Source organism: Capra hircus, chromosome 5 (genome assembly GCF_001704415.2).
Source record: "Capra hircus breed San Clemente chromosome 5, ASM170441v1, whole genome shotgun sequence".
NCBI classification, from domain to species: domain Eukaryota; kingdom Metazoa; phylum Chordata; class Mammalia; order Artiodactyla; family Bovidae; genus Capra; species Capra hircus.
In genome coordinates this window covers 46,618,575-46,638,299 of record NC_030812.1, presented here as the reverse complement: position 1 = coordinate 46,638,299, position 19,725 = coordinate 46,618,575, and the positions used below count along the sequence as shown (strand labels likewise).

The following is a 19,725-nucleotide window of genomic DNA, read 5'->3' as shown; positions in this document are numbered from 1 at the left end:
ATTGAACCTGCATCTCTTGCACTGGCAGGTGGATTCTTTACCACTGTGCCACCAGGGAAGCCCCACACACCAAGAGAGAAGCCAAATCTTTTGATTGAAGGCACCACAGAAAGAAAACTTGACTCTCCTTGCGTTCAGAAATAGAAATGCCTAAACAGTTACCCATCCAGAGGTTAACTATGACAAGCATTGTTTCAAAATTCTGTTTGTTATCCCCAACTCTGCATACACTCTCTGGGTAGGAATGGGGAAACTCAACAGTTTTCCAACTCTTCCTGAATCAGGTTATGAATTTCAGGGGCTATGAACTCCTAGGACATCAGAGATTCTCATGTTAAAATGCAAGAATAGACTTTCCTTTTCAAAGTCAAAAAAGCGAAAAGTATTTGCACACCTCTGCCCTTTTCTTAACTACATATGTCAGTGTTAATTATCATTTCAAAATTTTATGAGTGCATATCATAAAGGTTTTTGAATTATTGCTGCTGGTCTCCCATCCAATTAGCCAATAAAAAAGTCAAATTGTGTTAGGGAAAGAAATAATTTCTCATCTTGTCTAGTGAGGAGAACAGAGTACCTGGGGAAAGAAGACAGGGACAGGCCACTGATTTCGATGTATTAATGTCAGTCTAGGCTGGGGACTGCCAGCCTTGCATACTTCTCTTTTCATGGCAGTTTCAGGACACTGCATACCTGAGTTGTTGCTGATTTAAAACAGAACCCAAGGAAGAGCCTATGAGTGTGAGTGACGTCAGCTGCATTTACTACCTTTGAATGAGAGATCAAACAATGATTGAAATTCAAGAAGTAAAATTCTCTGAGTGCTGAAGAAGTGATGCTTTTGAACTGTGGTACTGGAGAAGATTCTTGAGAGTTTCTTGGACAGCAAGGAGATCAAACCAGTCAATCCTAAAGGAAATCAACCCTGAATATTCACTGGAAGGACTGATGCTGAAGCTGAAGCTCGAATACTTTGGCACCTGATGCAAAGAGTAGACTCGCTGGAAAAGACCCTGACGCTGAGGAGGGCAAGAGGAGAAGGGCGTGACAGAGGGTGCAGTGGATGGAATGCATCAGCAATGCAATGGACGTGAGTTTGAGCAAACTCTGGGAGATGGTGGAGGAGAGGGAAGCCCGGCGTGCTGCAGTTCATGGGATGACAGAGTTGGACACAACTTAGCGACTGAACAAGAAGTAAAATTCTTGTTGAGTATATAAAAGCACAGGGCTTTTTACATCATTGACCAGGTGTATTTGTAACAAAAGTTCATGACAGTGTGCAGTTCACATGCCCCCTCAACACAGAACAAAGCAACCCTCTCTGCACTCCATAAAGGAATACACAGGCACAACTGATAGCTGAAGAGGTCAGCTTAACAAGCAACCCCTATAAGTCCTCCTTGGCCAAAGGCTAGGTAAAAATAAGGTTAACAATAAAAGAATGAAAATTACAAAATCGATGATGGCTATTCACATTACAGAGACACAATGTGTTCAACAACTCTGCCCAATGAAAGAATTGTTCACATTTTCTTTAACTATGTAGATTAAGTCCCTTTGGTTAAGCGGTTCATTACAGAGCTGTACTTGAGGAGTTGGGAGCCTTGGTTTTTAAGGGTATGTCTTAAAGGTCAATTAGAAATAGATAGAGAAGCAAGTCTAAAACAGTAACAAGCAAGTGAGAATTAAGTTTCAATTAATAAGAACTTCACTCCTACTCAGGTTTTCAAGAGTGTACTTTCTGAATAACATGGGATATAGGACATGAAAAGAAAGTGAAAGTTGCTCAGTCGTGTCTGACCCTTTGCAACTCCATGGACCTTCTCCAAAGGATCTTCCCAACCCAGGAATTGAACTGGGGTCTCCTGCATTGCAGGCGGATTCTTTACCAACTGAGTTATCAGGGAAGCCCCATAGATTCAGCCTTATAAGATGCGGATGATGCAATTTTCTCCAGAAGGTATCTAGGTCCTTCCCATACCTCTGGCTGAATCTGAGAATCTAGAAAAGCTAAATTCAATGAGTTTAATTTGATCTCTGTTAACATACAAATCCATCGGGTTACTTTTAAAACTAATAATAGTCAATTACCCTCTTGTTTAAAAAGATTTCAAACCTTTCCCCAATAGTTAGTTCTAATAACATGAAAGAAAACATTAATGTACTGTACCACTTAACTGAGTAATTTGGGTATTCACCGATTCTAGCATTTACTAAGTGCTTCCTATGAACTAGACGATGAAACTCAAAGATGGAAAAAGTCAGAGGTTCTTAAAGCGCAGCCACACAGGCAAATGAATCAGAGAGCACCACGCCAGAGTGTGGGTTGTGGGGGAGGCGGCCACAGAGGAGGTGGTCTTGGCAACAATGTGAAATGAAGACTTGCTGTTCCAAATATAACATCAATTTCACAATTTTGTCTTCTGTCTAATCCGTCTGTATTTTTCGATTAGGATTAGCAGAGTAGAACAGACCAAAGGGGGAATCTAAATTAGGCAAAACTCAGGAGTAAGGATAGAATATTGTCACAAGAAAATGTGCTGAATCACAAGAATGTTAACTGCCAATAAATATCTCCAGACCCTGCAGGACTGACTAAATCATTTATGGGTGTTTCCGAAAGGGAGAGGAGAAAAGCGGCAGTGTGGGGAGGGAGGAACAGGCTTCTTGAGTTGGCTTCCTGCTAACCTGCAAGCTCCACTACACTAATCAATCATTTTATGTCTTTTTTGGTATTTAATGTTTGCATAATGACCTAATGGCGAGGAGAAATGAAGACAGATGCATTCATTTGCATGAGTTCCCTTGTATAGCAAGGTTTACTGAACAAAGCTCACAGTGAAACACGTCAGTATATACTGACAATTTCTTTCTTTGTGATTTAAATTGCAAATGTCCCTCCCCAAATTAAGAGGACTCTGTAGTAAAGATGGCAGTCTCTCCATATTAGCAAGCAGCTCAGGGAACAGATGATGCTCAACTGGCGAGGAATGAGCCGCTTGTGCATTTGACATTTTCCTCAATCACCATGTTTAATTATCTTAGAAAAGAAATTGCAGGTTTACATGTATACCAGTACACACTCAACCAATAGGAATTTCACTGCTAGAATGAAATTTAGTTGTTTGCTGTTTTTCTTTGGGCTTGTAATTCACTCCTCTTTAAACTCTGGAAAGTTTTAAGAGAAGTAACAGTGATACCTGGCAAAAACAAGAGAAGTATGAAAAATTCTTGCAAATGAATAAGAAAATTCAATAACATAGGTGGTTAAAAATTAATATGCAGAAAACCATAGCCTTTTACAAACAAACACCAACTAGTTAATGTTCTTGGAAAAGAAAAAAACTCCATTTACAATAGCCAAAAAACTAAAATCCCTAAGGAAAAAAAAAAAGAAAAATAGACATGATCTCTGTGAAGAAAACTTTAAAACACTTCTGAGGGAATACAAGACCAGAACAAAAGAAAAGGTATCCCATTCATTCATTCATTCACTTGGTAAAAACTGAGCACTTACTATGTACCAGGCACTGTTTTAGGCTTTGGAGATACAGAACTCAACCAAACAGAGAAAATCTCAGATATCAAGGAACTGATATTCTATAACCCAATGTAAAAAATATGCCAATTCTCCCTAAATTATAAAGTTCACAATATCAATAAAAATGCCAATAGGATTTGTGGGCACAAGGTGTATTTTACATTATTGCAAAAATGGAACATGCATCCATGCAAAGTTTCTGGGAAAAATGATATTCCTAAAGTCCACCAGCTGGCTGTTTAATGTTGTTATGAAAGATCAGAAAGCGCCTTCACAGGAAGGCAGGCTACTGAAAGAGATGCTGGGTTATGACTGGATGTTACACCACCAAAAGTATCGACCCTGAGAGAGATTAAAGAAGAAAGAAAGAAAAGACGTATCAAAGGCATAGGGCCTACAGAACTCAGATCAGACCATCTTAATGCTTTGTAGTATGAAGATTGCAAAGTTTTGCATAGAATAAACATATAGCATAATCATCTTGTTTTGTTCTGTGAACTCTTGGTGTCCAGAAATTCTTGCCTCATCGATTATTTTAAAAGTACAATTAGGCTTAACAGCAGGAAAAGAGAGTTACTTGTAATTTTTAGAAGGTCCCTAAAATTCAGGGGCAAAATGATCAGGCAATTGCAAGGTGAACAATTGTAATAACACTTGCTGAAAGCAGGGAGATGGACAGAAAATGACAATTACAACAAAGAGCGATGACAAGAGTAAGCGTAGGGTCACCATGGTGCAACCTGGGAGGATCCATCACCAGACTGGATAAGTCGTGCTCTGGACAGTTCCTCAGAGGAGTTATTTCTGAGTAGGGTCTTGAAGGCAGCCTCATCTCAGCAAATGGAAGGGCAGAGTTAAAGGCAGAGGAACAAGAAATGGCAGATGATGACCTAGGATTTGGGATGCGCAGTTCAATTTGCACTTTTTCAATTCTGGATGCATGTTAGAAGCACCTGGGGAGCTTGGAAATACCAGTGCGTGGACCCACCCCAGACCAAATCAATCTGAACACCACCTCCTGGTGGGGGTTCAGTCGCTCAGTCATGTCGGACTCTTTGTGACCCCATGGACTGTAGCCCGCCAGGCTTCTCTGTCCATAGGATTTCCCAGGCAAGAATACTGGAGTGGGCTGCCATTCTCTTCTCCAGGGGATCTTCCCAATCCAGGGATCAAAGTCAAAAGTTTTAACTGTGAGACATTTAATTGCATCTTTTAAATAAATATGTATTTATTTATTAACTTATTTATGTGGCTTCATTGGGTCTCAGTTGCGGCATGCAGGATCTTCGTTGCATCCTTTGGGATCTTTTTCATTGTGACACACGGGTTCCAGAGCACGTGGGCTCAGCAGCTGTGGCACTTGGGTTTACTTGCAGCACGTGGAATATTAGTCCCTGACCAGGGGTCGAACCCACATCCCCTGCACTGTTAAGGTGGATTCTTAACCACTGGACAAGCAGGGAAATATCTTGAGTGAATCTTAACTGTAAGAGTCACATGTAGTTGCAAGAAATAATGCAGAGAAGCCCCTGATCCCCTTTACCTTGTTTTCCTCTGATGGTAACATCTTGTAGAACTAGAATACTTATATATAAATAAGATATTTATCTTGATGAAGTCAAGATACAGGCATTTCCATCACCACAAGGGTCCCACATATTATCCTTTATAGATCACCCACTACGCTCTTAACTCCAGTGCTTTTTAAAAGCTCCTTACCCTATTCTCTGTGTTTATAACTTTGCCATTTTAAGAATGTTAAATAAATGCAGTCACACAGTGTAAAACTTTGTGGTCGACTTTTTACACTCAGGATAATTTTCTGGTGAGTTATCCAAGTTGTGCGTAGCAAGAGCTCCTTTTTCTTGTTAAGTAGTGTCCCATGGTATAGACATACAAAGTTGGTATCACCGTTAACCTGTTGAAGGACATTTTGGTTGTTTACAGTTTGGGGCTACTATGAATAAAGCTGCTACAAACATTCATATATGAGTTTCTGTGTGGACATAATTACTCATTTATCAGGGATAAATGCCCAGGAGTACAAGTGCTAAGCCATACAGTAGTTGCATATTTAGTTTTCTAATGAGCTGTCAAATTGTTCCCAAGATAGCAGTACCATTTTGCATTCCCACCAGCAGCTTGTGAATGATCCACTGGCATTCTCGCCAGTACTTGACTGTTCCTGTTTTTATTTTAGCCATACTGATATGTGTGAGATATTTAATTGAATCTTTTAAATAAATATGTATTTACTTAAATAAATACATGGTTGTCAGTGATATCTAACTATGGTTTTAATTCTTGGGTAAGTTGAGCCATTTCTCTAATGGGAAATGTGGAAATTTGTAGTGTGTACTTATTTGCCAGTTGCATATCCTCTTTGGTGAAATGTCTTTTCAAGTCTTTTGCCCATTTTCTAATTAGATTGTTCGCTTTCTTATGGCTGAGTTTTGAGTTTCTTATATACTTTAGATACTCGTCCCCAATTGAATATGTGGTTTGCAAATATATTCTTTCAGTCTGTAGATTTTATTTCATTCTCCTAGCAAGGTCTTCTGCAGAGCCAACAGTTTTAATTGTGATGAAGTCTAATTGATCAGTTTCTCTTTTTATGGGTCACGCTGCTGTCAAGTTTTAAGAATTCTTTGCTGGGCCTTAGATCCTGGAAATTTCTCTTATTTCTACAGTTTCTAAAAGTTCTTATAAGTTCTATAATATTATCTAACAACCATAATATTTACATTTAAGTCTGTTATCCACTTTAAGTTAATTTTTTTTACATAAGATAGGAGATTTAGTCACGGTTCATATAACTTGGGGGGCGGGGAGTGGGATGAGTGTTCAATTACTCCAGCACCATTTGTTGAATAGGCTATCTTATCCACCAAGTTGCTTTTGAACCTTGTGAAAAATCAGTCTGTCACTGATTCAGTGGACATGAGTTTGAGCAAACTCCAGGATATAGTAAAGGAGGGAAGCCTGGCGTGCTGCAGTCCATGGGGTCACAAAGAGTTGGGCACGACAGAGCAAATGAACATCAACCACAGTCCCTTCACAGATACCATGCAGCCTTCATTACTATATCTATACAATAAGTCTTGAAACTGTGTAGGCTGATTGCTTCTATTTTATTGTTTATAAAAATTATTTCAGTTCTTCTAGCTCCTTTGCCTTTCCATATAAATATTAGACTGCTGCTGCTGCTGCTAAGTCGCTTCAGTCGTGTCTGACTCTGTGCAACCCCATAGACGGCAGCCCACCAGGCTCCCCCGTCCCTGGGATTCTCCAGGCAAGAACACTGGAGTGGGTTGCCATTTCCTTCTCCAATGTATGAAAGTGAAAAGTGAAAGTGAAGTTGCCCAGTCATGTCAGACTCTTAGCAACCCCATGGACTGCAGCCTACCAGGCTCCTCCATCCATGGGATTCTCCATGCAAGAGTACTGGAGTGGGTTGCCACTGCCCTCTCCAAAATATTAGACTAATCTTGTCTATATCTATAGGAACTTTTGCTGGTATTTTGATAGGATTTGGATTAAAGCTGTCTATCAATTTGGAAAGAATAGACATCTTTACTATGTTGAGTCTTTTGATCCATAAACACAACATATCTTTTTATTTTTTTATTTTTTCTATCCTAAATTAAAATTTTATTTATTTATTTATTTTTTTGCTTTTAATTTTGAGATTCTTTTTTTTTAAATTTTATTTTTACTTTATTTTACTTTACAATACTGTATTGATTTTGCCATACATTGACATGAATCCACCACGGGTGTATACAAGCTCCCAATCCTGAATCCCCCTCCCACCTCCCACCCCATATCATCTCTCTGGATCATCCCCATGAAATTTCTATGATTTCTTTCATCAGCATTTTGTAGTTTTCAGCATACAATCCCTATACATGTTTTGTTAGTTTTACACCAAAGTATTTTATTTTGGGTGTAAAATTGAAAATAGTATTGCATTATTAATTTTGATGTACATATGTCCATAGCTAGTATACAGATATACAATTGATTTTTATATATCTACCTCATACATTGTGGCCTTGTTGAACTCACTTTAGAATTCTAGGAATTTTTTTGTAGATTAGCTAGAGTTTTCTATGTAGACAATCATGTCATCTGCAAGAAAGGATAGTTTTTGTTTGTTTCCAATCTATATGCCTTTTATTTCCCTTCCTTGCCTAAAGCACAGGCTAGAACCTCCAGTACTCTGTTGAATAAGAGTAATGAAAATAGATATTCTTGCCTTGTTCCTTATCTTAAGGGAAAAGAATTCAGTATTCCATCAAGTATTATATTACCTGTAGGTTTTCTGTAGATTTTCAAGTTGAGGAAATTCCCTTCTATTCCTTTCTTTTTTTTTTTTCCTGAGAGTTTTTATCATAAGCTTAAATTTTGCCACATTCTTTTTGCACTGATATGATGATGTGATTTTTCTTCTTTGGTCTGAAAATATCCTGAATTACATTGATTGATTTTCTAATATTGATCCAGTCTTGCATTCCTGAAATACACTCCATTTGCTCACAGTATATAATTCTTTTTTTTTTAATATTGCTGAATTTCACTTGCCATTATTTTGCTAAAGACTTTTTTGCACCTATGAAAGTGAAGGTTGCTCAGTAGTGTCCAATTCTTTGCTGCCCCATGGAATTCTCCAGGCCAGAATACTGAAGTGGGTAGCCTTTCCCTTCTCCAGGGGAATCTTCCCAACCCAGGGAATCAAACCCAGGTCTTCTGCATTGCAGGCAGATTCTTATCAACTGAGCTATGAGGGAAGAATTTATATTCATGAGAAATACCATCTGTAGTTTCTTTTTTTCCCCCTTTGGTTTCAGTATCAGTGTAATAATACTAGCTTCATAAAATGGATTGAGAAATGCATCCTTTCCTCTTCTATTTTTCTGGAAGAGATTGTGTAGGATTGCTGTTTATTCTTTTTTAAGACATTTGGTATAATTTTCAATGAAGCCATCTGTGTCTGGAGTTTTTAAATTACAAGTTCATTTCCCTTAATAGTTAAAGGACTGCTCAAATGATCTATTTGAGGTTCGGTGAGTTGAGGCAGTTTGTACTCATCAAGGAATTGGTCCCTTTCAATTAGATGAAGATCCTTACAGGTGGGGAACTGGGCAACGGCATCTTTTTTAAAACCTCCACAGGTAATTCTAACATGCAGTCAAGATTGAGAAACACTTGTTTAGGTTTAGCCTGTTATTAGGGTAAAGCAGTAGATTTTGTGACAACAACATGAACTTGGGAAAAAGACAGATTTGGGTCAAGGAGAACCATTAGAAGGTCACTGCAGGACTCTAAGATATTAATAACTTAGGCTAGGCTGTGTCAGGGCTGCCCAGGTAGTGCTGGTGGTAAAGAACCCGCCTGCCATTGCAGGAGACATAAGAGACCTGGGTTCGATCCCTGGATCAGGAATATCCCCTGGAGGAGGGCATGGCAACCCACTCCAGCATTCTTGCCTGGAGAATCCCCATGGACAGAGGAGCCTGGTGGGCTACAGTGCATAGGATTGCAGAGAGTCGAACACAACTGAAGTGATTTAGCACTCAGGTTGTGCCAACAAATGCAAAAATGAATAATGGTCCAAACACAAAGGAAGCTTATTTCACTCACATAGAAGCCTGAGCGGGGTGGGTGTTCCCAATCAGCAGCCTTCTCTGCTTCACATGGAGATTCGGGGATCTGCGCTTTCTTCCATTTTGTGCCTCTGTCATCCCCCAGGGCTCTGGTTCCCAAACTGTGCACAAGGCGCCCCATGGTTCCAGTGAACTCACAGAACCACGGTGAACTATCTTTACAATGCAAGGGAATTACAGCCATACTTGGTATCAGTTGGATACAATACCACCTACCAGCTACAGGCAGTTTTGGTCAACATTAGCACACAGCCCTGCTTTTCTTGATAGCCTATCTTTCCAATGCTTTTTTCTTTTTTTTGGTGGTGGTTTCTGTGACAAGAAAGGAAGTTCCATGTGGCACGATGTGGAACAGGAAATGAACTTGTCAATGTTTCATTTGATTTGAAGGTTTGAGAAACTGTGCAATGCCCAACAAACACATATCATTACTAAGTACTTGTGGTTCTTTAAATTTATACATGGTAATGGTTAGGAGATAATATGAATTATATTGCTTGGACCTAGCACTAACAAGTGGGGCTACTGATATTTCATTTGACCTAGAAGTGCAGTGAAAAAACTACTGAGATGTCAAGGACTCTGTGAACAAAGAGAGTTTGGAAACTTTTGCCTTAGGACTGTATCTTGTCTGCATTTCCCTGGGGGAAGGAGACAAATAACTCTCTTAACAGCCACCACTGGCCTGCTTCTGTTCACATCCCAAGGGCAAGAACTGGTTCCATATTTACATCTAATTGCAAGGGAAGCTAAGAACTGGAGTGTGGACAGATGTTAAGGCAAAAAGGGAGGCATGGACTTGAGGGGATGGGTGGGTAACACGAGAGAAACTGCAATCCATCAGTAGCTGTGTGGATGGCACTAACTCCAGATACACTGTGATGAATTTCCCTGAGTTAGGCACACATTAGTGTGTGGGGAGCGAGGAACTGGGAGGGAGGGTGGATCTCAAGGTTTCCACCTTGTTTGATTTGGGGCTGTTGACCCCAGTCACTAAAAGGGAATTAAGGAAAGAGGAAGTTTGTGTTGCTGAGACTGATTGGAGAAGGTGAAGTCACATGATATAATGCTAGTTACAGAGAACTGAAATGAAATTTAAGTACCAGGGAAACCCTAGTCTTAGAATGGTTTTTGTCACAATCCAAACAAAGGGTTTGTAAGACCCTCACCTTGGAGTCGTATCACAAAAAGAGAAAAGGCATTTTAAAAGCAATCACTGGGGCTTCCCTGGTGGGCCAGTGGCTAAGACTTTATGCTCCTCCTATAGGGGGCCTGAGTTCGATCCCTAGGTGAGGGAACTAAATCCTGAATGCTGCAACTGAAGATCAATTAAAGATCCTGCATGCCACAACTAAGATCGGACACAGCCAAAATAAATGAATAAATAAATAAAATGTTTAAAAACCTAAAAAAAGAAAAGTAACCATCATGGGCACACTCAGCAAAATACACCCTGGTGAAGCTCTTTGTCAGTCATTCAGTCATGTCTGACTCTTTGAAATCCCATGGACTGTAGTGCGCCAGTAGCCACTCCCTTCTCCAGAGGATTCTCCCGACCCAGGGATTGAACCCGGGTACCCTGCACTGTAGGCAGATTCTTTACTGTCTGAGATACCAGAGAGCTCTTTACTTATTGAACTTCCATTCACTAGCAGATTTTAAAAATTTTATCATAAACAGTAAGATAGAAATGCTATTGATGAAAACTTAATACACAAAGTCACAAACTTTCAGATGCTAGTGACAGAGATGGTGTTTTCTTCCCACCTGTGTGTTCAGTGCCTAGAATGGCACCTGGCAATGTGGCAGGTGCTTCCTGGGAGCTGCTGAATGAATGGGTACATCAGTCCCAGCACAGGGAATTATGACCTGGAGACGAGCATCAGCTTGTGGCAAACAACTCTTGCTGGGTGGTGCCAAGGCAGAATGATAAAGCAGGAGGACACAGTTAATTCCCTAAGCTTCTTTGGTTGATTGTTTTTTTACCATTGCCTTCATAAGGGGGATTGAAGCTCACACCAGAATACTATTGGAGAGAATATTATTGCTCACAATGCAGTATTATCTGTATATTACTTTCAGTGGTGCCACTGGGAAGTTTATCCCCCTCAGGAAATAAACAGATGCTTTTTCCAATACTCATTTCATCCCCTGGTTCAGCAAAGCTGCTGGGCTCAAAGCTGGGTTTCTGTGATGAATGGCTGCATTTTCTATCTCAGTTCTTGCCACCCAGACTAGTAGGGAAAGGTCTTCTGGCACTTTCCACCTTTGTTTAGTGACATGAGGGATGTACCAGAATTTTTCTCATCCCCTGGGAATCTGAACATAAGTCAAACTCATGGCAGGGATGTACAACACATAAATACTACCTTTCACAAATATTCATGTGAAATAAAATTATGATCTGTATTTATCTCCCAGGGTGACGGGGTGGGCTAGATTAATATCTGCATGTTTCTCAGGCCACCTCTAGAGAAAGAGGACACACAAATCTGCAGTACCAACCACAAAAATCTGAGACCCCTGAAAGTACATGATGCATAACCAGCGTTTTTATAAAATAGATAAAGCAGACATGTGGATTCTTGGTGTAAGTGATTTAAATATGTCTCTTGAAGCATTTAGAAAAAATATCACTGCTTGTAAATTACTGCAATACTAGGATTCTTTCAGCTTTCTATTTTCCTAAAATCGATGATTTAACTGTCAAAATTTGCTACTAAGTTTCCCAGTGTCACAATTTATAAGTTATTTAATTGTTTTGGGGGGAGGGAGTCTTAGCTTCCTTGTCTGAAGCAAGGATAATAAAAGTATCTACCTTTAGGTGAAGAAAAAGGAACCCTTCTACACTATTGGTGGGAATGTAAATTGGTGCAGCTACTATGGAGAACAGTATGGAGGTTCCTTAAAAAACTAAAAATACAACTACCATATGATCCTGCTGTTACACTTGCGGGCATGTACCCAGAGTAAACTAATTCAGAAAGATCCATGCACCCCAGTGTTCAACTGCAGGACCGTTGACAGTAGCCAAGACATGGCAACAATCTAAATGTCCAATGGTGGACGAATGGATAAAGAAGATGTGATATATATATTTTATACACACATTTTATATATACACACACACAGATATATGCATAGAAGGGCTTCCCTGGTGGCTCATATGTTAAGAATCCACTTGCAAGGCGGGAGATCTGGGTTAGACCCCTGGGTAGGGAAGATCCCCTGGAGGAGGGCATGGAAACCCACTCCAGTATTCTTGCCTGGAGAATCCCCATGGACAGAGGAGCCTGGTGGGCTACAGTTCATGGGGTCACAAAGAGTCAGATGTGACTGAGCGACTAAGCACAGCACAGCATATGCATATAAAATAGTATTATTACCGAGCTATATAAAGAATGCACTAATGAAATGTGCAGAAATATGGATAGACTTAGAGATTATGTATTAAGTGAAGTACGCCAAAAACAAATATATAATAACACTTATATATGGAATCTAAAAGAATGAAACAAATGAACTTATTTATAAAATAGAAATAGACTCACAGACATAGAAAACAAACTTATGGTTCAGTTCAGTTCAGTTCGGTCGCTCAGTTGTGTCTGACTCTTTGCAATCACATGAATCGCAGCACTCCGGGCCTCCCTGTCCATCACCAACTCCCGGAGTTTGAAATGCAAAAAAGCAAAATGGCGGTCTCAGTTCAGTTCAGTCACTCAGTCGTGTCCGACTCTTTGCGACCCCATGAATTGCAGCATGCCAGGCCTCCCTGTCTATCACCAACTCCCGATGTTCACTCAGAGTTGCGTCCATCGACTCAGTGATGCCATCCAGCCATCTCATCCTCGGTCGTCCCCTTCTCCTCCTGCCCTCAATCCCTCCCAGCATCAGTCTTTTCCAATGAGTCAACTCTTCGCATGAGGTGGCCAAAGTACTGGAGTTTCAGCTTTAGCAGCATTCCTTCCAAAGAAATCCCAGGGCTGTTCTCCTTCAGAATGGACTGGTTGGATCTCCTTGCAGTCCAAGGGACTCTCAAGAGTCTTCTCCAACACCACAGTTCAAACGCATTAATTCTTCGGCGCTCAGCTTTCTTCACAGTCCAATTCTCACATCCATTCATGACCACTGGAAAAAGCATAGCCTTGACTAGACGGACCTTAGTCGGCAAAGCAATGTCTCTGCTTTTGAATATGCTATCTAGGTTGGTCATAACTTTTCTTCCAAGGAGTAAGCATCTTTTAATTTCATGGCTGCAGTCACCATCTGCAGTGATTTTGGAGCCCTCAAAAATAAAGTCTGCCACTGTTTCCACTGTTTCCCCATCTATTTGCCATGAAGTGATGGGACCAGATGCCATGATCTTTGTTTTCTGAATCTTGAGCTTTAAGCCAACTTTTTCACTCTCCTCTTTCACTTTTATCAAGAGGCGTTTTAGGTCCTCTTCACTTTCTGCCATAAGGGTGGTGTCATCTGCATATCTGAGGTTATTGATATTTCTCCCGGCAATCTTGATTCCAGCTTGTGTTGCTTCCAGTCCAGCGTTTCTCATGATGTACCCTGCATATAAGTTAAATAAGCAGGGTGACAATATACAGCCTTGATGTACTCCTTTTCCTATTTGGAACCAGTCTGCTGTTCCATGTTCATTTCTAACTGTTGCTTCCTGACCTGCATACAGATTTCTCAAGAGGCAGGTCAGGTGGTCTGGTATTCCCATCTCTCTCAGAATTTTCCACAGTTTATTGTGATCCACACAGTCAAAGGCTTTGGCATAGTCAATAAAGCAGAAACAGATGTTTTTTTGGAACTCTCTTGCTTTTTCCATGAATAGCTGTCTGGGGAGACCTTACAAATAGCTGTGAAAAGAAGAGAAGCGAAAAGCAAAGGAGAAAAGGAAAGATCTGAATGCAGAGTTCCAAAGAATAGCAAGAAGAGATAAGAAAGCCTTCCTCAGTGATCAATGCAAAGAAACAGAGGAAAAGAACAGAATGGGAAAGACTAGAGATCTCTTCAAGAAAATTAGAGATACCAAGGGAACATTTCATGCAAAGATGGGCTCGATAAAGGACAGAAAACTTACGGTTACCAAAGGGGAATATATAGGGAGGGATAAATTAGGAGGATGGGATTAACATATACATACTACTGTAGATGAAATAGATAACCAATCATATTTTGTAATAACATGTAAGGGAAAAATCTGGAAAATATGAATCACTTTGCTGTACACCTGAAACTAACACAACATTGCATTCAATTATACTTTATTTAAATTAAAATATATACATATTTTGGAGAAGGCAATGGCACCCCATTCCAGTACTCTTGCCTGGAAAATCCCATGGAGGGAGGAGCCTGGTAGGCTGCAGTCCATGGGGTCACACAGAGTCGGACACGACTGAGCGACTTCACTTTCACTTTTCACTTCCATTCATTGGAGAAGGAAATGGCAACCCACTCCAGTGTTCTTGCCTAGAGAATCCCAGGGACGGGGAACTTGGTGGGCTGCCGTCTATGGGGTTGCACAGAGTCGGACACAACTGAAGCGACTTAGCAGCAGCAGCAGCATATATATATTTATCTTGAAACAAAGTTGTATAATTTTTGCTATAAAACATTTACTGCTTTTCATACACCATTCTCTGTTCTTGCTTTTAGATCAAGCATAAGAATTTGTTTTCAGAATATGAGTCAAGGGCATGGTTTCCAGAGAACTGTGAGGTGGTGTCCAGGGTCACTGAGACTTGTACATTCCTGTGCACATGAGTGCCCGGCAAGTGCCCGGGCACACACACACCTGGCCCAGACAAGCACACACACCACACGGCCACATTCATCAGAAGCAGGCCCTGGAAGCAAGACAATGCTCTAAACTATACTTCAATTAAAAAAAAGTGACCTACCCTTAGGGTGCTGTGAAGATAAAGTAATAAAATTCTCATTAGGAACTTACTATAGTACTTGCCACATAGTGTTCAATATATAAGCTAGTCACGGTATTACTGTTATCCTCATGATTATTATTTGGTTATAGGAAAAATTTCAGGTACGCAGGTTGCTATCTTCTTCTGTATTTTGATTGTTATGAAGAGAAGACAAAACAATTAGCAGCAGTACTTAACCACTGGTTGAAACATAGATTCCTTTGAGAATCTAATGAAAGCCATGGGTTCTATTCTCAGAAAAATTGTGGCTACCATTTCAGGGGAATTCATGGATACCCTAAACTCCATCCATGTACTCTACTTAAGAAATCCTGAAGATCTGAAGTTAGATTAGATTTGAGCAAGGTGAAAATCAAAGAACACCCTCTGGCTGACATTTTATGATCTGTGTGCATTTCAGGTAGGGGTCATGAAACAGCAAATAATGTCAAACCTATCAGTGATATGTTCCTGTGGAGTCATCTAAAAATCAAGATGAAACCATATTCAGTTTTTCAGAAACAGGAGATGACCTGTCTCAGTGAAACTCCCCTTACTCCTGAGTGGGATGGCCTGAGAGGTAGACATTTATATCTGAGAATCCATAAGGACAAGCAAATGGTACTGGCCAGCAGAGCCAATAACTGCACTTGTCTCCAGAGCTCCAGGCAATTTTTCTTCAGGAAAACTTCCCCATCTGTGACTTTTCACTTGCAGGTGGTTGTACTCAAATTTTGACAGTTGTTGACATGATTGAAACCGAGATTCTACAAGTGAAACTAAGCAACTGGCATGGCTAAATTTGAAATCACTCTGATCTTCAATGTTTTCCTAGAGAAGCTAACTTCATTTCCACAGCTACTTGTGGATCATTTTGGTCCAAAAACATTTTGTGAGGATCTGTTATTTTCAGACTCTGCTAGGGGTTAGCATTCCCAAGACCCCATAACCACAGCCTCTACCTTTCTGTAGCTTATATTCTAAACGTCTAAGAGACAAATGTCTATACTAATAATTTCAGTGAAATGTGGCTGGTGCACAGCATGGCCTAGGAGCCTGAAGAATAACAAACAGTTCAACCTTTGGTCCAGGGCAAACTCCCTGCAGGCTATGAGTGTGTATTTGGAGACTTAATTTCTTTCTTTAGGTGAAAATAGCTTGCAAATATTACTAGCATTTCGGTCTACTAATTGGAGACATGGAGGTATCAGAATTTGCTTAGTACATTAATGAGATATTGTTGGGGGAGAGTCTTTCATTTTTGCATGTCTTTTAGAATATTGGCTAGTATCTACATTGAATAACTATGTAGATATGAAAAACCAGAGCTCCCATGCTAGGATTAGAGTGCTTAGATGGTCTGGTCTACTGAACAACAGGGGATGCGAAGTATGTCTTGTCTAGCTGTGTGAGTGAGAAGAAACACTTGCAAGCAAAGGAAAACCATGAAATTTAAAAAGATACATACACCCCTATGTTCATAGCAGCACTATTTACAATAGCCAAGACAGCCAACCAATCTAAGTGTCCATAGACAGATGAATGGATAAAGAAGATAAGGTACATATTAATAGATACAAAGGAATATTACTCAGCCATTAAAAAGAATGAAATCATGCCATCTGCAGCAACATGGGTGGACCAAGAGATTATCACACTAAGCAAAATAAGTCAGAGAAAGACAAATACCGTATGATATCACTTATATGTGGAATCTAAAATATGATACAAATCAACATACCTACAAAACAAAAACAGATTCACAGACATGGAGAACAGTCAAATGGTTGCCGAGGTGGCAGGAAGCAGTAGGGAAGGGGAGGAATGGGAGTTTGGGACTAGCAGAGGCAAACTCTTATATAATATAGGATGGATAAACAAGATCCTACAGTATAGCTGCTGCTGCTGCTAAGTCACTTCAGTCATGTCCAACTCTGTGCGACCCCACAGATGGCAGCCCACCAGGCTCCACCATCCCTGGGATTCTCCAGGCAAGAACACTGGAGTGAGTTGCCGTTTCCTTCTCCAATGCATGAAAGTGAAAAGTGAAAGTGAAGTCGCTCAGTAAGTGTCCGACTCTTCGTGACCCCATGGACTGCAGCCTACCAGGCTCCTTTGCCCATGGGATTTTCCAGGCAAGAGTACTGGAGTGGGGTGCCATCGCTTTCTCCGACAGTATAGCACAGGGAACTATGTGCAAGACCCTGTGACAAACCATAATGGGAAAGGATATGAAAAAGAATGTAGATATATGTATAACTGAGTCACTTTGTTGTACAGAGGAAATTAACACAGCATTGTAAATACTTAATAAAATTTAAAAACAAAAATATAAAACGACCCACAAAGGGAAATCCTGAGACAGACAGACACCAGGTGAGGCTGCACTGGCAGTTGGTGAGAGTGAGTCGGGGCTTAGCTAGTGCCCAACACTGGGAGCTAAACGTGGCTTAGAGGCACTGCTTCTCCAAAGACAACTGAAAGAACCATGATTGTGGGAGGCACTCTGCCTGAAAAAGAAATGAAGGGAGGATAAGTTTCAACAGGAAATCAGACTTCTTAAATCCTCAGGACAAAATGGGACTTAGAGCTACATTTACTTGGCCTCCTTTTCCCACGGAGATGTCCCCATGAATCTTCCAAGAGTGAGAGCAGGATTGAAGAGAAAACTTAAAACGAAGAAATCTCTGACACTATTCAAGATTATCTACCCTTTTAAAGCAGTTAGTACTTTTTAAAATGGTTCCCATCTGTCTTCTAATTTAACCTTCAGGATAACCTTGTAAACAGGACAACACTTTCATTTTATAGATTGAGAAACTTGAGACTTGAAGATTGGTTTAAGTAGAAGTTTGCATCTGTTTTAGGTGCATGAGATTGCCTTCTTATAAAACTGACTGCTATACATGTTCAGACAGTCATAAACTAATTGCTACACTAATGGACACAAGAATGTGTAGATGAAACACCACTGAGAAAAGATCTGAAAAATAAGGCCAGCCTCTGGCTGACTCCAAGCCACCAGGGCAACAGTAAATCAGTAAATCTGTCCCTCTCATTTTGTTACAGATGTCAGGGGCATTTACATGACTTTCTCTTGTTTTATGAGATTTGATCCATTTCAAATAAAGGAACAGATGGAAAACTAACAGAGCAGTCACTGCAGATAACCAAGAGGCAAGGCATCAGGGGAGCCCTGTGGACTCTCCATGGAGAAGCCAGGCAGCCTGCTGCAGTCAGCTTCCGTTATGAGAGCCGCACTGCGGCCCCACCGGACCAGAACTGGAGGAGGCTGTGCTGCCCACGTCAAGGACACCTCGCTCGTCCTACACCCACATCCTCCCTTTCAGCTTCCTTTACTCTGACAAGCAGGGTGTCTCTTTTGGTCCAGCGCTTTTCCTTCCTGCCCTCCTTGAGAAACAACCATATCCTTGTCCCAGTGGAAAGGCTCTCTATCAGGGTGAGCAGAAAGGCAATGAGCAGACAGACCAGTCATTATTTCCTTCTCTCAGTGCCTACTTGTATCAGTACATCAACTGCCATATATAACGCCACCTTATCCAAGTATCTTGTGGCCTCAATCTGAGTATGAAATGTTTTAGTCCTTTCTACCCCGCCATCTATCCCTCCCCTCATCCCTCCCTTTCTCTGTTCATCCATCCATCTATCCCTTTCTCCATTTGCCCTTCCCTTCATTCACCCATCCACCCCTCCACTGGAAAATCCACTGATGATTTGCTACTAGGCATCTTGCCACCAGGCAGTAAACAAGAGAGACTTAACCCTTGCCCTCAAGGAACTTATATATTAGTATGGAATACAGATCCTAAGCATTTCAAAATCATAACAAATATGATTAGTGAAACAAAGAGTGAGGGTTCTAGTCTGAGGCTAACTAGGGAACAACTGCTTGAAAAATATTTGCAACTAGTTCATTATGTCCTGGAAAAGCCAGCCATATTGTCTTGGGCACGTCGCATTTAGTTTAATTCTAAAGAGAGAATTAAACTAAATGGTTTTAGAAGTACCATATTTCATTGACTTCACTGCCACCATATTTCATTGACTTCACTGCCATCACTTTTAAGGAACATTGCTGTTTTATTCACCACTAAGAAATGCTGCCAATTAAATTACAACATAATGCTCTCTTTTCACTAAGTTAAAAAAATTTTTTTTATAATTACAAAGGAACTCAAAGTACATACATAAGAAGGAAAATGTACATTAAATAAGTTAGTTAAGGGATTCCTACATCTTCTTCACATTCACTCCTAAACTAGTGTCGCAGAAGCCCTTACTTGCCATGTGACACTGTCCTCTGGACATCAAGAACACTGATGATGCAGCTAGCCGGGAGAGGCTCTGCTATTGTCTCTTGGTTTTTCCTCCAAGCTGCTGAGACCCTTCCTTGATCTTTCCCCAAAGTGTCAACAGAATGGTTTAGACAGCAATGCAAGTTCCTACCTGAAATGGTTCTTAAATGATGTATTGCCTGAAACTTCAGTGGGCTGCATTTATCCAATCATATTATCAGGAATTACAACCAAGTAAGAGCAATGCACAGGCAACAATGACTGCAGGTTCA

At 40.5% G+C, this 19,725-nt stretch overlaps 1 protein-coding gene across 2 annotated transcripts in view; it reads right to left on the bottom strand.

Annotated features, from left to right (window-relative positions):
- GRIP1 (glutamate receptor interacting protein 1) overlaps positions 1-19,725 on the bottom strand; it is a 316,084-nt gene that overhangs the window by 173,835 nt on the left and 122,524 nt on the right. The window lies entirely within an intron of this gene.